This window comes from Pantherophis guttatus, chromosome 8, assembly GCF_059756535.1.
Source record: "Pantherophis guttatus breed Tessera chromosome 8, ASM5975653v1, whole genome shotgun sequence".
Lineage (NCBI taxonomy): Eukaryota > Metazoa > Chordata > Lepidosauria > Squamata > Colubridae > Pantherophis > Pantherophis guttatus.
Window position 1 is genome coordinate 53,398,718 of NC_142070.1, and position 21,730 is coordinate 53,420,447.

The 21,730-nt window shown below is 38.0% G+C and overlaps 1 protein-coding gene across 44 annotated transcripts in view; it reads right to left on the minus strand.

The window, feature by feature from the left end:
• The window catches only part of PALLD (palladin, cytoskeletal associated protein), a 456,066-nt gene that overhangs the window by 106,111 nt on the left and 328,225 nt on the right, over positions 1-21,730 (minus strand). The window contains exon 1 of one of the 44 annotated variants that reach the window (XM_087875204.1): positions 2,799-2,852. The exons of the other annotated variants lie outside the window; for them this stretch is intronic. The gene's annotated coding sequence lies outside the window, so the exon portion shown is untranslated. Of the gene's footprint in view, positions 1-2,798; positions 2,853-21,730 lie in introns of those variants that run through there. 44 annotated transcript variants of the gene reach the window in all.

The window sequence follows — 21,730 nt, forward strand, 5'->3', positions numbered from 1 at the left end:
AACCATTCCAAAATAGTGGCATGCAATTACAAAACCTGTCCAAATCCAGAGGTGGTCATAGTAGAACCCCTGAAATCAATGGAACTTCAGTTAGCCCTGATTACTTAAGCCTCAATGAATTCAAAGTATGACTGATTTTGGATCCTTACTCTCTTGTGTGCTAATTGGTTAGATGAGATCCATAATCTAATTTTAAGTAGCTTTGATCTAATTTGTATAAGTGATTGATCAATCTATGCTCATCTAAAACAGTATGCCCTGTTTCCAGATTATTCATGGAACAAGTGGCAGAAAAGAGGGCCCATTTACATTTGCCTCTGGACTCATCCTATTTATTTCAATCCCATCCATCCATTAACATGCAATCGCAAAGAGACTGCTTCTTAATCAACACAGCATTAGTAGTAGGGAGGGGAGGGGAAGGAGCTCACTTTAATCAAGTAGCAAAACAAGGGCATGTATTGCAATCAGGCTCCACTGGATTGAAGCAAATCTCCAATTCAGTCACACTACCAAGAGCCTTGGTAGTACAGTGGTCTAAAGCACCCTGTTATTAAGACCAGCTGCCTGCAATTACTGCAGGTTCGAATCTCGCCAGGCTCAAGGTTGACTCAGCTTTCCATCCTTTCTAAGGTAGGTAAATTGAGGACCCAGTTGTGGGGGCAATAAGCTGACTTTGTATAAATATACAAAAGGATGAAGGCTATTGCTTAGCACATTGTAAGCCGCCCTGAGTCTCCGGAGAAGGGCGGCATATAAATCAATTTTTTTAAAACAAAAAACAAAAAACACAATGATATTTAGAAAGACATCACCTTTCATATATTGCCTATTTATAAGACATATTCTCACAAGGAGTGTTTGATTACCAGAGCTAATGGCTCCGGAAAATGGTAAAACCTTATAAAACAGCTTTACACAGATTTTCATCAGTGTTACACAATCAGTGATGTTAATTATGAGTGGCTCTCTAACTGCATTTTTAGCTGCGACTGCAGAACAGACTTTATGAAAATATTTGGCTCCTTGCCTGCTTTCTTTCCTTATTTATACATTTTAAATTCATTTGTGAACTAACTGGGATGTCCCTGTTTGACCTTAAATATTAGAATACCAATGGCAATCTTAAACAGGAAAAGACATTATTCTTCACAACTATTTCTAAAGTCACTTATCATACTAAACCGAACAAAACCATACAAGTTGCTTCTAGTTTAGTGTGATTTATAAACATAGACAATATAGCAACTGTCAAAGTCTTTCAGTAAAACCTGGAAAATCCCAAAACATTCTACCAACAATATCTAATAAAGGGGCTACCAACCACACTATCCAAGGCCTAGGAGAATAGACAGTCATCAGAACGAATAGGATAGGATCCACCTTGATCTGGATAGGAATCTCATTCTAAAGGGCAGGTGTTCGACAGAGAAGATATGTTATCTGGTAGTATTGTTTAATCAAAGGAACCTATAATGCACCAACCCATTCACCTCAAATCAATTGGTAGATACTATGGGAGATAGACAGCTCCTCAAATAATCAGATCCTATGCCATGTAGGGCTTTATAGGTAATAGCCAGCACTTCAAATTACACTTGGAAGCAGACTAGTAACCAATGCAACTTTCATGTCTGCACCACTCTATGCTTGACCAGTGGAAGATTCTGAGTGGTATTTAATAACAGACTCATGTAAGTGTTGCAATAGTTGGGCTATGAGATGACTAGGGCATGAATGACTGCCTGAAGATCCACCCTTAATCAGAATATTATAGAATATTACAAATATTTTCTTAGTTCAAGCAAAACAAATTTTGTAACCTGATTTAACAATCTTTTGACGAGAGAAAATGTATCAATTAAGTAACATCTTTGCCAGATTAAAGCTCCATGGAAGTACCTCCAAGCAAACTACAAATATTTACCTATATCTCATGAAGATAAATGGCAAGTATAAACCTCATAATATAAATGAAACAAAACAAGTGAGTCTACTTAAAAGACCAAACCAAACTTTAAGATACAGAGTTGTTCTCAAATTGGTATATTTGAAATGAGATGGAATGTCACTGGACATGCTGGTTGGAATTGTAGTTGAAAGAGATCAAGCTGGACAAGACTGTTCCAGGTTCTGTGTTTCAGAACAAACAGTATCTATAGCTGATCTGAAATCTATTACCCTTTTGCTTCCAAATTTAAATATATGATCTGCCTTCCCAATCTGCTGCCTTCAAGATTGTTGAAACTACAAACTCCCAGGTTTCTAATTAGTATGATAATTGTATAGACTTGGATTTTAGGGAATGATACTCCCAACATATCTGTAAAGCATCTGTCAGTTCTTAGAAGTCCAGACAAGCTTCAAATATGAGTTTAACCATGGTACATTTTCTTTCAACAAAACACTATCTTTATTGTAAGATTACAGTAACAAGATTTTGCAAATCTGAAAGTACATCTCTCTCACATCCCATTTACAGGCCAAGAAATTAGGGAATGTCCCTTCTGGGACATTTGCCATATCCCAATTGCTTCTACAGGCTAATTGTTGCCTAGATTGTTGCTCCTCTTTCAACTTCTATTTTTCAAGGACATTCTCATAAACTATTACACCACCATTCAGTATTGGGGAAGGTATTCTAAATATTCTGTTATCAATATTATGTTTTGTTGTGATTATAGCCAGTGGTGGGATTCAGCCAGTTCACACTGTTTCAGTAGAACTGGTAGCTAACTTTTTGTTCAGTTTGGTGAACCTGCTGAAGCCTCACCCCTCCCCTCCCAGCCACTCCTCACCTTGCCCGGGCTCTCCTTGCCGAGCGGCTCTCCTTGCTGCCCGGCCGCTTACTAGAGCTGCTTCATGCCGTGATGTCACCCGAGGGGAAGGGAGCAGGAGCAGGGAGGCTCACTCACTCCCTTTCTCTGTGCCTGAGCCATTCAGCCTTTCCTTTTCCTTTTCGGTATCCGAGCCATGCAACTACTGCCATGGGCCACCAGCAGCTGTACTCGAGCCACCCCAGGAAGTTTGGGCAGGGCTCGTGCTTCTGGTAGGTCTCTGACCATCCCCAATTCCCTCTTTTTGGCCTCTCCTGAGCCCAGCGGCAATGCCATCTGGCACACTGGCCTCTGCAACCATGTCTGGCAGCAGCAGGGAACACAGGATTGCCTGGCAGCAGGAAGGGAGAGGGAGAAGGGGGTGGCTGCTACCAGAGAGGTGTTCTGACCCAGCTCCCAAACACGACAAGCCCTTTGTAGTTAATGAAACATCCTTTATTAGGAGCACCAGCAGCTGCTCTCTCACAGCAGACTACAAAGTCTCTAAGTCCTGTGGAAAGTGACGCTCGCTCCCTTTCCCTAAATACACCAGGAGTCTCTTTCTCTCTCTCTCTCTTCCCACACTTGCAAAGGAAGACCTGGAAGGTGTGCTTGCTTTCTTCCAGCAACAGATACACACACACACACACACACACACACACACACACTCAGAAGGCACTGCAGAGTCGAATTCTGATAATTTCCAGACAGGTTTCGGAAGTGCAGGTTATCAGTGGTGGACTGGCAGAGAGATGAATAGTTGTCTGCCATACCTATTCATCTCTGCCCCCTACCTTTTATCTCCAGAGCTAGGGTGAGGCTTGGCTAGCAGCGGTTGTCAGGTTTCCAAGTGATGAAACCCATTCAAAAAAAGAAATAGGCAATGTCCATCTTACCAAACAAACTTCTTTTATTTAGGTAGGCATCAAATTGGCAAAGTCTGTTGTAATTCTGGATCTGACACAAACCAGAATTACACTACATAATATTGTAAATTAGAAACATCCCTCAAAAGTCACATTCTCCAATAAACACTCAATCCACATTTCCTGGTGTCTTCAAACTCCACCTTCCATTTTCACCAGGAGCAGCCTCTGTTTCTACAGGAAAGAAAGTCACCTAGCCAAAACAATCATAACTATCTATTCGCTCTTCCCCCCACCTTAAGAATGCGGCGAGCCAGAAAACCCCCCTTACCAAGTAAAGAGAAAGAAAAGGAACAAATGATTATAATAGAGAACTAAATAAAATGGCTACACATATGTCAAATTCGGGCTCAACAGGCTGCCCCCCCTCAATTGAAAAGAAACTCCTCCAACGACATAGAATGCATAAAGATTGCAATTAGATTAAATATAACAACACATACACATATAAAACTAACCTCCCCTGCCACCCACAAGATCCCCTGTGGGTTTGTGTGAATACTTTTCATGGAACTTCTGAACCAATCTGTTAGCATTGACTATCCAGCTTTTTACCCAGGTGACTTCTGAAATGGGATACCTCTTCCAATGAATTAAATATTGCAACTGTCCTCTATAAATTCTAGAATCTAATATTCTTTTAACTTCATTAAACGTTAATTTGTTAATAAAGAGAAGGATGCTAGTTGTAGAAATTATATGTGAAAATGCTGTTAAATGAAAAATAGAACAATGTAATGTGAAAGAAAGAATGATATTGGAAGAAGCACTAAAAGGAGAGAATAAATTATAATATAAGAATTAATTGAATAAGATGGAATATGGAAATTAAATGAAATTAAAACAATGAAATTGAAATGCAAAAAATGATTCAAATTATATACTTGTACGAAGTAAAGTAAAAATATATTGTTAAAAGTAAAAAGTCTAAGGATTGGAAGATTGTTTGAGTAAAGATTTAAAAGAAAAAATGGAATAAGACGAAATATACTGGTAATAATTAAAAAGATGAGAGGAAATTTTGAGAAATATACTTGATAAATGAAAGAAAGACCAGGGTTGCCTGAACTCCATATTGGAAAATGTAAAATTGAAAATGAATACAGCAATAGAGAGGGATGAAGGAAGGAGAAGAGAGGTGGAAGAAGGAAGGAGAGAGAGGGAAGGAAGAGAAGGGAGGAAGGAAGGGAAGGGAACTTAGAGTCGGAGTGAGGGTAAGAGAGGGAGGAAGAGAGGAGGAGAAGGAGAAAGGAAGGGGAAGTAGGGAGGAGGAGAAGGGGGGGGAAGAGAAAGTAAGCAGGAAAGAAAAGAGAGAGGTGGTAGGTTTGAGGAGAAAGATTGCTGTACAATAAAAAAGATGAAAGGGAAGAAAGGCAACCCCAAACAAATATAAAGATATTAAGATAAAGAATGAATTGTTAAACTTTAAAGAATAAAAGAGAATAAATATGAATAAATAGCAACAATTAGAAACACACATACAAACATACAATGTATTTTCTTTGAACAGAGTATTTGGCCGGTTCACGAATTTAAACAGTGTTTAGTCATTTCAATTAAATTTACAATTCCTATATTTCCTTTTTGCCATATTTATTCCTCATCTATTTTTTTTAAAAAAAACCAATATTACCCTTCATCCTCATCTCTAATCTTAATCAAATTCAATTTTTCCCTTCTATTCTATATTATACCCCTTCCCATTGTCATCTATTTTTATATCCATCCTCACATTGGTTAATTATGTGATATTACAGTTGTTTAATACAAATTTAACATTTTTATATAAATCAATTAGTTATATAACTATCTTTTTTGTATATTAATCAATATGAACATGAATATTCCAATTATTTCCATTCAATCTCATTTCTTACAAATCAATTAATTATATTTACCAATAATAATAAACTAAATAATTTTCCCCATATATTCCTCCAAATCACAACTTAACCATTTCTGCTTTCAACACAATATACAATTAATAGTATCTCTATTTTTTATATATATAATTTTTATTAATATATTCTATACACTAATACACAAATAAAATATACAATCCTGCCACCATGGTATAATATGATTACATTGTCCATAAGTATAAAATCATTCCTTTATACATACATATTTGCCACCATATATATATACATCATCATATATCTATTCTATCCCACCTTTTCTGGACCCAATTGTACCATACTTTCCAACTGTTATAAAATTCTGAATCTTTTTTACCATTGATCAATCTAGTTAGTCTATCTGATTCCGCACACTCATTAATTTTATATATTATTTTCAAATCTATCGGTAAGTATTGATTTTTCCACTCCTGCGCATACGCTAATCTTGCTGCAGTGATAATGTGAATCAACAAGAACCATATATCTGATTTAACATTCAAAGGTTTTGCCCCCAATAGGAAAATCTCAGGTCTTAATTCCAAATTAATCTGTGTAATTTCCAAAATCCATTGCCATATTTTTTTCCAATATTTAACCGCCTGCGGGCAGGTCCACCATTGGTGAAAATAGGTTCCATTGCTGTAACCGCACTTCCAACAGCAGGCAGATGTCCCGGGAAACATTTTAACTAATCTCGCCGGGGGTAGATGCCACCGGTAGATCATTTTATATATGTTTTCTTTATATGAGGAGGCCATGGTTAATTTCATATTTTTCAACCAAATCTGTTCCCATTGCTGGAAGTCAAGGGGGTATCCAAAATTTCGCCCCCATGCTATCATACAATCCTTCACTACATCCTGTCCTATCTGCAGAGACAATAAATGTGCATAACATTTAGATAATATCCCCTTCCCTCCTTCTAATAAGATCTTATCCAATTCTTGTCTTTTACGGTAGATTCCTTCACTATGTAAATCTTTTTTATACCTGGAGTGCACTTGCGAATAAGACCACCAGTCTATCTTATATCCTTGAAGATTTAATAATTCTCGTGACTTCGGATTACCCTGAACATCCAAGAAACCTTCATACGTCAAGGTTTTCTCCCCTTTATACAATGTCGGGTAAGCCTGAGCTTCCTGTGCCGAAATCCAACATGGAACTTTTGTATATACTCTTCTTCTAACCTTTTCCCAAGTGTACCCAAGCGTCCTACGTAAATAGTGATCATCAAAGTGTCTAGGGCGGCCGGATGCTCCCGGCCATAGAAAATAGTGCCAGCCATGTTGAAGACCGGCTCCCTCAAATGTCAAAAGTCGTCTCTTTTGTAGGACCATCCATTCTCTCACCCAAATCAAGTTCGCTGCTTGGTGATAGAGCTCCCAATTTGGGAGTCCAAATCCTCCTCTATTTTTGGGTTCTTGTAACATTTTAAGTCTAATCTGCGGCCTCTTTCCCTGCCAGATAAATTTAGATATACTCCTATCCAAATTTGTAAAAAACTCTTTATTCAACCTTACCGGGGCTGTTTGGAATAGAAATAACCATTTGGGTAACACGCGCATCTTAATGGTTGCCACCCTTCCCAAAATTGATAGCTGGAGATTTTTCCATCTTTCTAAGTCTCTGAGCATCTGGCTGTAAAGAGGAAGATAGTTATCCTCCTTTATGGAGGAACATCTGGCGGTCAACCATATACCCAGATACTTAATTTTATTTGTTATTCTTAAGCCCATTAACTGCTCCAGCTGTTGCCTTTGCATCTGAGTCATATTTTTCACTAGGATTTTAGTTTTTTCTTCATTCATCTTTAACCCCGCTACCTTCCCATACTCTCTAATCAAGCATAATAATTTCAGGCCCGAGTCCAGTGGTTGATCCAAGATAAATACAAGATCGTCTGCATAAGCCTGAACTTTAACTTCCTCCTGCCTAATCTTCATTCCTCTTACTTCCGTGTTTCCTCTCACTTCTCTAAGCAGGGGCTCTAAAGTTAATACAAATAGCAATGGGGAAAGGGGACATCCCTGTCTTGTACCTCTACGAATTTGAATTCTCTCCGTCTCCTCTCTATCTATGAGAACTCTTGCAGTCTGCTCCCGGTAGATAGCTCAAATTGCCCGAATAAAATTCCCACCAAACTCCATATATTCCAATTGAGAAATCATAAATTCCCAACTGATTCTGTCAAACGCCTTTTGGGCGTCAACAAAAATTAAAGCTAATTGTTTATCCGGGCGATTTTCGAAAAATTCTAGTGTATTCATGATAATTCTAAGATTATCTCGTAGATATCTATTAGGAAGGAAGCCGTTTTGGTCTGAGTGAATGAATTGGTTAAGGAAGCAGCTAAGCCTAGCTGCAAGAACCCCCGCAAATATTTTATAATCGGAGTATAGTAATGATATTGGTCTATAGTTCTTAATAAGAGATAGATCAGTTCCTTCTTTTGGGATAATAGAAATATAAGCCTCAGTCCAAGATACTGGAACCTGAGCCTCTTTCATAACTGCCTTGAATAAATCCGTCATGTGTCTTCCTATCACGTCAAACACTATTTTGTATAATTCAACTGGAAGGCCATCTCTACCCGGGGTTTTGCCATTCGCCTGTGCTTTCATAACTGTTTCTACTTCCTCCATTGTAAATTCCGTATTAAGAATTTCCTTCATTGTTTCTGAGACTTTAGGCAAGTCTGTCTTTTCCAAATATTTCCGAATTTCACAGATATTTTCCTCTCCTTTCTGATAAAGCTGTGTGAAAAAATCCTGAGCTACCATTCTCTTGCCTTCTTTAGTACAATGGAAATTCCCAATTACATCTTTCAGCCCTTCTATTCTCCGTTGTTCCTGCTCCTTTCTAAGCCGGTAAGCCAACCATTTTCCTGTTTTATTCGCCCTTTCAAAAAAATTTTGTTTAGTCCACTTTAGTTTATTTGCTAATTCCTCTTGATCTAATAATTTAATCTGGTGTTGCCAGTACTCCCTTTCCTCTATCAATGTTGTCTGGGTTAATCCATTTTGCATCCTTTCTTCCACCCGTTGTAATTTATTCAAGAGGTTGTCTCAGTGTTTCTTACCCGCCCTACGTTTGTCAATCATATATTTGATTAACCATCCCCTCATCACTGCCTTAACCGTATCCCATGTATTGTATATTGAAGTATCCTCTTTCTTATTTTCCTGGAAAAAAAGATATAACTCCTTCTTAAATTTACTCATGAATTCTTCATCTTTCAGGATACCTATATTCATTCTCCATCTACTCTTCCTACAATGTGGGATCTTCCAAATTACCATTAGCGGGTTATGATCTGCCCACTGATTGGGCCCTATTTCCACTTCCAAGACCAGCCCCCTCAACTCAAGAGACATCCATATCATATCTATTCGGGTCCACGAGTGGTGTCTGGGAGAGAAATAAGGATATTGATTTTTATTGGGATTTCTCAACCTCCATATATCCTGTAATCCAAATTCCTCCCTTAAATCATTACATATTTTTGGTAATGTTCTCTTAATATCCTTTAACCTTCCTTGTATGTTTACCGGGACATAATCCTGCATTCTATCCGTTACAGCATTGAAATCCCCCACTAGACAGACATGTTCATATTCCAGTTCCCCCAATTTAACATATAAGTTTTGATAAAAAGTCCTCTGATTATCATTAGGGGCATAAATACAAACCAATAAAGACTTCCACTGGGCAATTTCTATTTCGAGCATGAGAACCCGGCCTTCCTGGTCAGCAAAAACCTGTTGGGATTTCAAATGATGTCGTACATATACCACTATCCCTCTTTTTTTTTGACCTGCTAATGAAGTATAAGTTTTACCCAACGCCCGGCATTCTAACAAATGGTTTTGATCTTTTTTTATATGAGTCTCCTGCATGCAGACAATATCATACTTAGCCTTTCTTAATTTATTCAAAATCCTACTACGTTTATTAGGAGCATTTAAACCGTTAATATTTACAGATATCAAACGCATTAATTCCCCCATTTCCTTTTCTCACCTTAGTTTTTACTTTCCCACTGTTATAGCCTTCTTAGCTGTTTGTCTTGTCTCCCTCTGAGGTGCTGTTAATTCCTCGACTTTTCGTATTCCCCCACCCTTCTTTCCCGCCTTTCCTTCTCTCCTCTCCTCTACCTCTTCTTCCTCTTGCGATTCCTCCAAACTTCTACTTTCCCCTTCTCCTTCAACATCTAATTCTGACAAATTAAATTGTTGTTCCATGAATTCTCTTGCTTCTTGAAGACTCCGAATCCTCACCTTCTTATCCCTCCATGTCATCAATAAACCTTCAGGCAATAACCAACGATACGAAATTGCATTTTTCCTCAGGAAAGTCGTCAAAAATTGATATCTGCGTCTCTGTTCCCTTACCCGACGTGGCATTTGTTTCAAAACTATCATCGGTTGGCCTTTATATGTAATAGTTTGATCCCTTGTTCGTTTATAAAATTCTTCACACAAAGCTTTCTTGTTAAAACGAACATGAATTTCCCGAGGAAGATTGTTCCTTTTTGCGTAGCTAGTGAATACTCTAAAGGCCTCATCAATATCCCGTTGGATCATGAGTCTATCTGCCTCCAAAGTTTCTGCAACTATTTCTCCTACAATGTCATCCAGTTTTTCCCCTTTCTCTTCTGCCACATTCTGTATTCTAAGGAAAAAAGAAGATCGCTCCATTTCCAGAAAAATTATTTCTTCTTCTAATTCTCTATTTATGGTTATTTGTCTCTTCTCCCAACTATCCATCCGTCCTTCGCATTTCTCCGTCTTCTTCTCTATCTCCTTCATTTTTTCCTCTTGTTGTATTAATGTCTGTCGTATATCTCCCAGTTCACATCTGTTTAATTTCTTCTTTAACCCCTCTCATTTCCGCTTTCACATCTGCTCCCAAGTCCTCAAAGTTCTTAGATGTCGACTCCTGGTTTTTAGCCATTGATTCCTGGATGGCTTGTAACATATATTTTTTTTTATTGAAAAAGTTTTCAATTACAAATTTTTCCCCCTTTCCCCCCCTCCCTAACCCCCCCTCACCACCCCAACCCCCCTCCCCCCTGTGACTTCTTCAAAATAAAAACCTAATACATAACAGATTATATAATATTTTACCATCCCCTTACTCCCTCCTCCAAATACTGACCCTTACTTCTAGTAATATTATTAATATTATTACTTCCCCCTCTTACCATACACTTCAAAATAGCATTCCATTATAACACTATGTAATAACTTCTAATTTAACACAGTAACATTATTATAACTCCCAATTTATCAATAATCTGCCCTTTTTTCTCCTCCCCCATACTTATGTCTATATATTAATATAACATTTCAAAACAACCATCCACTTTAAAACTATATAATAAATCCTACTTTAACATTTAATCTTTTGTGTATATTAATATGACATTTCAAAGCAGCCTGCCCCATGAATTCTAGTTTTACATTTGTTCTACTCTATCCATTTCCTCCACTCCCATAAATATATCTCTTAAGCATCCCTTTTCTTAATCTATACAATCAATACACTAGCCTGTCTCCACCCACTTTCCTACAAAATTACCATACACAACAATTCTTAATATCTTTGTTCTTCTGCCCGTCCTACTAAAAAAAATATTCCCTTATATAAACAAAATCAATGACTTTAAACTTATAATCCATATAATATCTTCTTTGATATCTTTCCACTGGATTGCTGACTCCATCATCCGGATTAGGGTAACATAAGATCCCAGTTGCAACAGAATATTCAAAATCCTCAGTTATCATCTGCCCCCATCAATAATGAATATCTTCATATATATATATAAAAAAGAAAACAACCACCCGAGTGACTTTATAATTGTAATCCATATAATATCTGTAATAGTGGCTTTCTTCAGGATTATTATTTCCCATTCTCATAATGGGGTAACAACCAGATCTTCTGCATGCCCCAGCATAACTCTCTTGCCTTATAGCTCAGCATAGATATAATACGTTGATCAATAAAAAGAAAACCAAAAATAGATAATTCCAATCCAACAATTCAAGGCCCTTTCCACATCCCAAAATTATGGCATTACAGAAGTCTGTCACTCTCCTCAGGATGATATTAACCACATAACTGGCTTCGCTATTGCTTAATTTAAAATTTTTTATTTTTGTGAGACCTATTTCTTTTTTTCCTTTCTTTTTGTGGGTTTGATCTCCATCCTGATTTCCTTTCTGCAAGTTGTGTATCAACTGATCGGTTTTCATTCTGGTTTATAACTTGATCTTGTTGGTTTTGTTTTTGTGACTCATATTTCTTTTCTATAAGTTGTATATTAATTAGTTGATTTCCATGGTTATCTGTAGCTTGGCGAGTCGTCACTTTAGAATCCGATGCCACTTCTCTCTTATTTATAAATAATCCAGCTGAGGTATCTGGAGAATCCAAAGGCAATTCATCTGCAAGGGCCTCTGTAACTCGATATTTTTCCTTTATTTCTAACTCCTTCTGCTTGTCTTGTGTTGTGCATAAAGATGTTAAGTTCATTTTTAAAAATTTTTGATAAAATTCTTCCGCTCTTTCAACAGTATTTAATTGATATCTTTCTCCTTGATATCTCAATATTATACCAACTGGAACATTCCATCTGAATAAGATATTTCTTTCTTTTTTTTTTTTTTTGACTTCCGGGTTGCTGTTTGTCGCTGCCAGACGTTCCTTTGGGATCGTCAGCTTCCATCGCCTGTTAGAGCCGCCTTCACAATGGAATGGCGGCTCGAAAAAACTCCGTTTCCATGAGGAAACGGAGATAGAGCCGGCAGGGGTGGGTAGAACTCTCTGCGGAGTCCCAAAAGTTTTTTTTTTACTTTTGGGATGGAGCGGATGAGATGCCCCGTATCCCCAGCCGCCGCTCCGGGCTTTGGGAGACCTCTGCTGATGCAGAGCCAGGCGTCAAAAGCAAGCCTGCAAATTTAACAAACTACTCAAAGAAAATGTGAGCTGGACCTGTAATATTGAACCGCAAGTATTTTACTGATTTTTTTAAAAAAAAAATTACTTAAGAGAGAGGAGGAAAAGAAAGAGGAAAAAAAAAAGCCTTTTAAAATGGCGTTGGCTGGAGGAGAGGCTGAAAGGGAAAGTCCTTCCGTTTTCTATTACTACAATGTAGCGGAATAAATACCACTGGCTACATTTGTAGACAAAACTTCGCTCCTGTGTCTTTTTCTCTTTTTTTTCCCTTGGAGATCTGATATTGTTGTTGACTGGAAAGAAGTCTTTCTTGCTTTTTTTTTAACAAAGCCTGCCTGGGCGGAAACATGGCACTGAGACTCATAAAGTCAGATAAACAAGAAGGGGGGGGATCCCCCCACCAACAACTTAAAGGAACAAGTCTTAATTCTTCAGTCTCAGAAACCTGATTTTAATATAATAGAATTTTTTATAGAGGAGATTGAAAGAAGGGAGGAGATTGTGAATCAGCAATTTGAAAAATTTAAGCAGGAAATTAAAGAATTGGTGAAATCTAAGTTTGATTTTTTGGAGAAAAAATTCTCAAAAGTGGTTAATGGTTTTACAGGATTTATGATACAGTTGGACAGAAATACTAATGTACTAGAGTCTAAAATGGAAGAAATTCAAGATAAATTGGACAATAGAATTCAAAAAATTGAAAATGATTTGACAAACACTCAGGATAATAGTTTAGAAGAAAAACCTAAAATGGATGCTGATCAAAAGTATGGTAATGCAGAAAATCTGCAACAGAAGATTGAAAAAGAGATTTTAATGGTACAATATAATTTCACAGAATATGCGATAAGATTAAGAGGTTTGCAGGAAAATAATAGAGATGATTTAAGGAAAATATCTTCTGAATTTCTAGCTGGGATTCTAAAGGTTCAACCTGACGAAGTGTTTTGTAGGATCGACAGAGTTTATCGAATCAACTCTTGGATTGCTAAGCAAAGGCAATTGCCTAGAGATGTGGTGATTTATTTTACAGATAAAGAAATTAGGAATAATATCGTTCAAAATTCCTTCAATTCTAATTTGCAATTGTATGGAAGAAAGATTTGGATTTACAACGAACTCCCACCTAAGATATTGATGGAAAGGAAGAAATTTGGTTTTCTGGTGAATGAGTTAAAAAAGAGAAATATCTCCTACAGGTGGGACGCCCCAGTTGGTATTATATTTAGATACCAAGGAGAAAGATATCAGCTAAATACTGTTGAAAGAGCGGAAGAATTTTATCAAAATAGGTTGAAAATGAACTTAACATCTCCAGGTATAATACAGGATAAGCAGAAGGAGCCGGAAATAAAGGTAAAATATCGAATTACAGAGACTGTACCAGATGAATTGCCTTTGGATTCATTGGATACCCCAGCTGGACTATCTACAAATTTGAGAGAAGAGGCATCTAATCTTAATGTGATGACTTATCAAGGCAAGGATAAACATGGAAACCAATTAGGGGATATACAAGGGATAAAAAAGAAATATGAAATACAAAAGCAAAAGCAACAAGACCAATCTACAAAGCAGAATAAAAACCGACCAGATGATACACATTTTGTAGAAAGGGAACCAGGATGGAAACCAAACCCACAAAAAGAAAAGAAAAAAAGAAATAGGTGGTATAAAAACAGAAATTTCTAAATCAGGCAACAGTGAAGCCAGTGATTTTAAAATATGAACGATTATGTGTAAACACAGAAGAGGCGACGTATTGGTTAATATCATCCTGAGGTTTGTGGCAGATCTCTGCATGGCCGTAATCTGGGGACGTGAAACGAGCCTTAAACTGATGGATTTGAATTATCCATTTTGGAATTTCTTTTTGTATTGATAAACATATTATATTATCTTGAATCACAAGGCAAGAGAATTATGCTGGGGCATGCAGAAGATCGGGTTGTTACCCACTACGATGATGGGAATTAATAATCCTGATGAAACCCACAATTATTACTATATGGAATATAATTATAATGTCACTCGGGTGGTTGTTTTTACTTTTATACATATAAGAAGATATTTACTACTGATGGGGGCAGATATGATTGAAGATCCTGAATAAACTGTTGCACCAGTAAGCTATGTTACCCGATTATGGATGTTGGTTCTACCAATCCAGTGGAAAGACCTCAAAGAAGATACTATATGGATTATAAATTTAAAGTCATTGTCTTTTCTTTTTTTTTATTTAGATATAATGGAAAATATAGACATATATTTTTAAGTAGTGTGGGCAGTGAATCAAAGATGTTAAGAAATGTTGTGTATGGCAATTTTGCATGATAGTGGGTGAATAAGCTAGTTAGTAGATTGATTAGTCTAAGAAAAGGGATTTTTAAGTGTTATATTTAGGGGAGTGGAGGAAATGGATAGAGTGGAATAAATGTTAAACTAGATTTTATGGGGAAGGCCGCTTTGAAATGTTATAGTAATATATATAGAAGATTAAATGTTAAAGTAGGACTTATAGTATAGTTTTAAAGTGGAGAAGTTATTCTATAATGTCATAGTATAATGTCTTTTTTTTCCCTTTCTTTTCTCTTTTTTGATATGTATGGATAAAGGGGGATGTTATAATATTAATAATATTTTTAGTAAGTAAAGGTCAATATCTAGAGGAGGGAGTAAGTAATCTGTTATGAATTAGGTTTTTTTTTGTTATGAAGAAGTCACAGGGGGGGATGGGTGGGGAGGGGGGGTTAGGGAGGGGGAGGGAGAGGGGGAAAAAAGGGGGGAAAATTTGTATTTGAAAACTTTTTCAATAAAAAAAAAGATATTTCTTTTTTTAAGCTCAGCCACCAAGAAATCAAATTTCTTTCTTTCCAATAATATCTTAGGCGGGAGCTCTTTATAAATCCAAATCTTTCTTCCAAAGAGTTGCAAAGTAGACTTAAAAGATTTCTGCACAATATTATTTCTTATATCTTTATCTGTAAAATAAATCACCACATCTCTAGGCAATTGCCTTTGCTTTACAATCCAGGAGTTTATTCTATAAACTCTATCGATCCTACAAAATATCTCCTCAGGTTGAACCTTTAAAATCCCAGCCAGAACTTCAGAAGGTATTTTCCTTAAATCCTCTCTGTTATTTTCCTGTAATCCTCTCAGTCTGATCGCATATTCAGTAAAATTATATTGCATCGTTAAAACTTCCTTTTCAATACGTTGCTGTATATTTTCTACATTGCAATCCATTTCAGGTTTTTCTTCTAAGCTATTGTCTTGAATTTTTATCAAATCATTTTCAATTTTTTCTATTTTATTTTCCAAATTGTCCTCAATATCTTCCACTTTAGACTCTAATAGATTAGTATTTGTATCCAGCCTGATCATAAATTCTGAGAAGCCATTAGCCATTTTTATAATCTTTCGATGCAAAATATCAAACTTTGATTGCACCAATTCTTTAGTTTCCTGCTTAAATTTCTCAAAGTTCTGATTCATAATCTCATCCCTTCTTACAATCTCCTCCAGAAGAAATTCAATTATACTAAAATCAGTTTTCTGAGACTGTAAGTTAAGAACTTGTTCATATAGTTTGTGGATGGGGGAATCCCCCCCCTGCTTGTTTGTCCAGCTTTGTAAGCCTAAACGCCATATTTCCACACAGGCAAACTTTTTTAGAAAAGAAAAAAAAAACCAAGCCTCTTTCCAAACAAGATCAGTATCAAATCAAATCTCCAGGAAGGAGAAAACACAAAAGTGGAGCTTTTTCTTCAAATGTAGCCAGGAGCATTTATTCCGCTACTTTGTGGCTTAATAAGAAACGGAAGGACTTTCCCTTTTCAGCTTCCCTGCTCCAATTTCGGCAGTCACCATTTTAAAAGATCTTTTTTACTTTATTGAATATCCTTTGCGAAATAAGTATTAATACTTGCAATTTAGGGTCACAGGTCCAGATCCAGATCTCATCCTCTTTGGTTAATCTGTTAGTTATCTTGAAAAGCTTGTTTTCGTAGCCTTGCTCTGCAAAAAAGCAGAGGTCTCCCAACGCCCGGAGCAAACGGCGAATGCTATAGGGAGCCGCATCCTCTCGCCCCCAAGAGTAAAAAAAAAACTCTGGGGACTACGCGGAGAGCTCTACCTACACTCACCTGCTCTTTCTCACATTTCCTCCTGGAAATGGAGTTTTTTGAGCCGCCTTTCCATTGTAAAGGCGGCTCTTTACAGGCGAAGGGGCTGGCGGTCCCGAGGGACCGTCTGGCGGCTACGAAGAGCAAACCGGAAGCCCGGCTTGTAACATATTTTGAAGAGCCTGCATAGAGGGCGTCTTCCCCATCGCCGACATATCTTCCGATGTTCTTCTAGAAGCTAAATACGTCGAATTTGGGGTTACAGCGGTAGGCAGAGAGATAATTTTCTTATTTGTTGTGGTAATAGTTGAAGATGTAGACATAACTGAAAACAACCACTGTTCCTCTACTCTTTGTTGAATAAATATATCAATCAAGTCTTTTAAATCAAATAAGTTAATCCATCAGCTCTTGATATATCCAAATTAGTCTATTTTCAATGTTTACTATGAGGCAATGTATATATATCTTTTTCCCGCCTCCTTTCCTTTCCTTTCTTTTCCTTTCCTTTAGTTGTAATATCCCAATCCACCACTAGGTGGCAGTACAAGACCAACCAAGGGCAGTCTCCGTCTTCAGCAGTGGGGAAAGAAGAAAAAAATATCAAGTCAAGATGTGGCAAAAAGCTCGCCTCTTCTGATAATGTGACAAAGAGAGAAGTAAAAGAGAAAATCTCACTACATCTTCAACAAGATCAGTCAATTATTCCTCATCCAACAGATAATATATTCAAATAAAAAAAGGGAGAAGATGAAGTTTTGATAATATCAAAGTTCAAAGGGAGATCAATAACTGCTTCTGAGGGGGAAATAACAGCTAGCAGCAAGAAGTTTACAAGACAGCCGTTTCTCCGTTTCAGCCGCTCCCCCAGTAAATGGCAAATCTTATACGTTTCTTAGGCAGGAGGTTCAGTCAGCTCTGAGCTAACTTAGTAAAGTAGAATTCTTACACCACGCTGGCGGGCTCCCCTCTCCAGTTGGTATAGTCACGATTTCGGGGCGATCCCACGCCGCCCTCTTTCTGCGCTGGTATCCTGAGAAGAAATCTGCCGGCATGTGGGAAAGCCACCTCCTCGCATGCCCCGATGCCTCCCCTTCTTCGCAAGCCTCTCCACGGCTCACGATGGCGCAGGAACAACCGCCAGACACAGAAAAGGGAGAACTAGGATAAGCAGCTACACAATTCCTAGTCCTCCATTTAGCATGACGCAACCGGAAGCCAATAGTATCTCAATTATTACAATTCCCTAGTTAAATAGAGCTTTCCCCTTATGTTACTCATTTTCACATCTTAAGCTCTCCCAATAACCCAAATAGTTTTGCCTATATAATCCTCCAAATCACAACTTAATCATTTCTACTTTCATCACAATATATAATTAAAAATATTTCAATCGTTACAATTTCCCTGATTAAATTTAAAAATGTTCTAGCTGTTATCCAAGCTACAACTTTATCCTTTTTACTTTCACCACCATATACCATTAAAGGTATTTCAATTGTTACAGTTTATACTTATTAATATTTCTAAAAAAAATAATTAAAAAAAAACTTATCATTGTCTAGATTTCAAAAATACAAAGACAAATATTCCAATTATTATTCATTTCATTTTTACAATCATGATTTCCCTTTTATTTCTTACTACTATGTATTTAAATTCTAAATATGTATAACATCTTTCTCTTTCATTTCTTTTTCTTTTTCTCCCTTCCCATTTCTGCCTTCTTCTTTTTCCTTTTTTCCTTTTGTGTTTTAAAATCTTGAACTCTCCTCTTTCCCATTGTTTGCACCTACCTTTTTTAGTGAGGAAAAAGAAGAAAAAGAAATCTGCCTCTGCCTAATTTTCCAACGTTGCAGAAACAGCCAACAGCTTGCTTTACTTTCAGTTTTGTTTTCGTTTGCCCTAAATTTCCCATTGTTTGCACCTACCTTTTTTAGTGAGGAAAAAGAAGAAAAAGAAATCTGCCTCTGCCTAATTTTCCAATGTTGCAGAAACAGCCAACAGCCTGCTTTACTTTCAGTTTCGTTTTCAGCTTGATTAGCACAAGGAGAAAAAAAATCTGCTCTAGCAATTTAGCTCTTTGCAGCAAGCAGCAGAGCCCTGCGCAAAACAGCTGAGAGCAAATCAGCTGAGAGTTGGGAGGCTGATCTAATCAACGGGCTAATTAGCCTATGCTGAAGCTGAAAGTTTTTTCTTGCTGTTTGCTTGCAAGGAGGTAACTGCTGCATGGCACAGGCCAAAGGGTGGGGGCCACCCTCCTTGCCACTTAGCGCCCCCCTGCTGCCCCCTTTTGCCTCTAGCACCCCCCTGCCATCCCCCTTGCCTCTTACCGCCTCCATAAGGCATCCCACCGTCCCCCAGGGGGCGGTACCGCCCACTTTGGGAACCACTGCTCTAGATAAAGGTTTTAAGGGCTTTTTTGAATAAATAATAGAATCACAGAGTTGGAAAGAACTTTGGAGGTCTTCTAATCCAGGGGTCCCCAACCTGTGGGCTCTGAGCCACTGCTGGGCCATGGGCTAATTGCCACTGGGCCGTGTGAGCAGCCAGCTGGTGTGCGCGCCTCCATGTGTACAGAAGCCCACTAGCGGAAGTGTCGTCATGGGTGCTCACACCTTTATGGGTTGGCGGCGATGTTTGCAGCTACCTGAGTGGGTGCCCACTTGCACTAGCCACATTGTGGGTGCTTGCGGCCCCATTCTGGTCACCACAAATGTCGCCGCCAACCTGGAAAGGTTGGGGAACTCTGTTCTAATCCAATCCCCTGCTCAAGAAGGAGACTCTATACCAAGTGGATATCCAGTCTCTTCTTAAAAAGCTCCAGTGATGCAACACCCACAACTTCTGAAGGCAAGTTTATTCATTTATTGTTTTCACTGATAGTTCTACTAAAATACAGACATGTACACTAGGTTTACTTGGAAAATAATGCAAAAGAAATAGAAAATTAAGATGGATGGATGAATTTATAAAATTTGGAAACCAGATAAGAAAGTAATCAAGATTATTTCTGACAACATAAATACAGCATAAAAATAAGATAAAATATTTCCCAAGATTAGTGTTGAGTGTTTGTATTTTTAAAATATGTTTTATAACAACTAGGTAAATTACTGGGAAAAGACTGTTATAACATCAGCTTCTCTTAATATTATCAGCAAAAATCAGAAGTTATTTATTTAGTATATTCAATGTAATATTTTGAAAAAATTTTTTATTATTACATAGATGCCTATTTCAAGAATAATTAGAGTCAGAGGTAATACTCAATGAATTCAATTACCGTGTACAACTATTTGTTTTGATAATGAGTGCAGATATCTCATGGAGATTTTGTTTCAATAATGCTCTATAAAACAGAATCAAATACATGATGTTATTACTTGCAATATGAAATCAAATTAGATTAGATTTAGATTGCAATACAAAATGATAAGAATCCTTCACTTTATGACTAAAGTCATTTTTATCACATAAAAATGACATATAGAGTAAATAAGAATGTATCGAACTTGATGGTAGGATTCAGCCGGTTCGGGCCGATTCAGGCGAACCAGTTGTTAAATTGCTGGCTGGCTGGCTGGCTCTACCCCTCCCCTCACTGCCCCTTCCAGGAATCCCCACACACCCTCTTTTGGCTCCCAGGTAAGTGCAGGGAGGCCTACTAGGCCCAAAATGGGGCATGGGTGTGTGTGTGATGCGGCCCCCCTGCGGCCCGTTTTTCCTCCCAGGAGGCTGCAGGGATGCCTACTAGGCCCAAAATGGTCGATATCCAATCCTCAATGTCCAAAGTAGTAGCAGTTTTCTCTCAATATAATTATTTGGGTTATTCCCAATGCCTGATGTAAAGATCCTTAAAAATGGTCAAATTCCAGAATTTTGGAATATAATTCAAAAAAGCATTAACATTTTAACATGAAAACATTTACCTATAAATCTTATACAAATTTATAAACTTATAAGTTTATAACAAATTTATGTTCCATTATTTCCACACACACCCCCCAAAAAAACCCCAGTAATAAGTAAGGGTTATACTGGATTTATTGCCAACAAAGAAAATCTGTACTAAAGATGTTTTCTGATGCCTTCTTGGAATCAGCCCTAGATAACTTAATTTAAACCTCCAATCCAAAGAAACAAACTTAACATCTTTTAAGACTTACAAATATTGATGCTTTGTTATTTTATGACAAACTAACTTGTTTGAGGTCAACAAAAAAAACAAACACGGCCGCTGGAGCTCTGGATCGGGTCGTGCCTTTGCGGTCTCTGACCAGGCGCCGATATCACCTAGCTCCTTGGTTCACTGAGGAGCTGAGGGAGATGAAGCGCCGGAAAAGATGCCTAGAGAGTAGTTGGAGGGCCAGTCTTTCTGAATCCGACTGGACACTGGTAAGATCTCATATTAAGAATTACCTAGTGGCAATAAAAGCAGCAAAATGTACATATTTTGCTGCTCTTATTGTGTCATCAGATAATTGCCTGGCCGCTCTGTTTAAGGTGACCCGCTCCCTGCTCCACCAGAAAGTGCGGAAGGACCCCTTGGAGGGTAGAGCCAAGGATTTTGTTCAATATCTGTATGACAAAACCACTCAGATTCGGGAAGATCTGGACTCCGACTGGGTAGTTCCAGGGGGGTTGACTGAGGCAGGTCTTGAGAATGTTATCTGGGATGAGTTTGATCCTGTGACCCGACGACGTGGACAGGATTCTGGGTGGACTGAACATGACCACATGTTTATTGGACCCGTGCTCCTCCTGGTTAGTGCTGGCTTCCTGGGAGGTGACGCGAGGCTGGTCCCAGGGGATTATAAATGCTTCGTTGGGTGAGGGTGACTTCCCCGCCACCTTGAAAGAGGCGGTGGTGAGGCCTCTCCTCAAGAAGCCTTCCCTGGACCCAGCAGTGTTGGCTAACTATCGTCCGGTCTCCAACCTTGGCTTTGTTGCGAAAGTTGTTGAGAGTGTGGATGCGCGACAGCTCCCCCAGT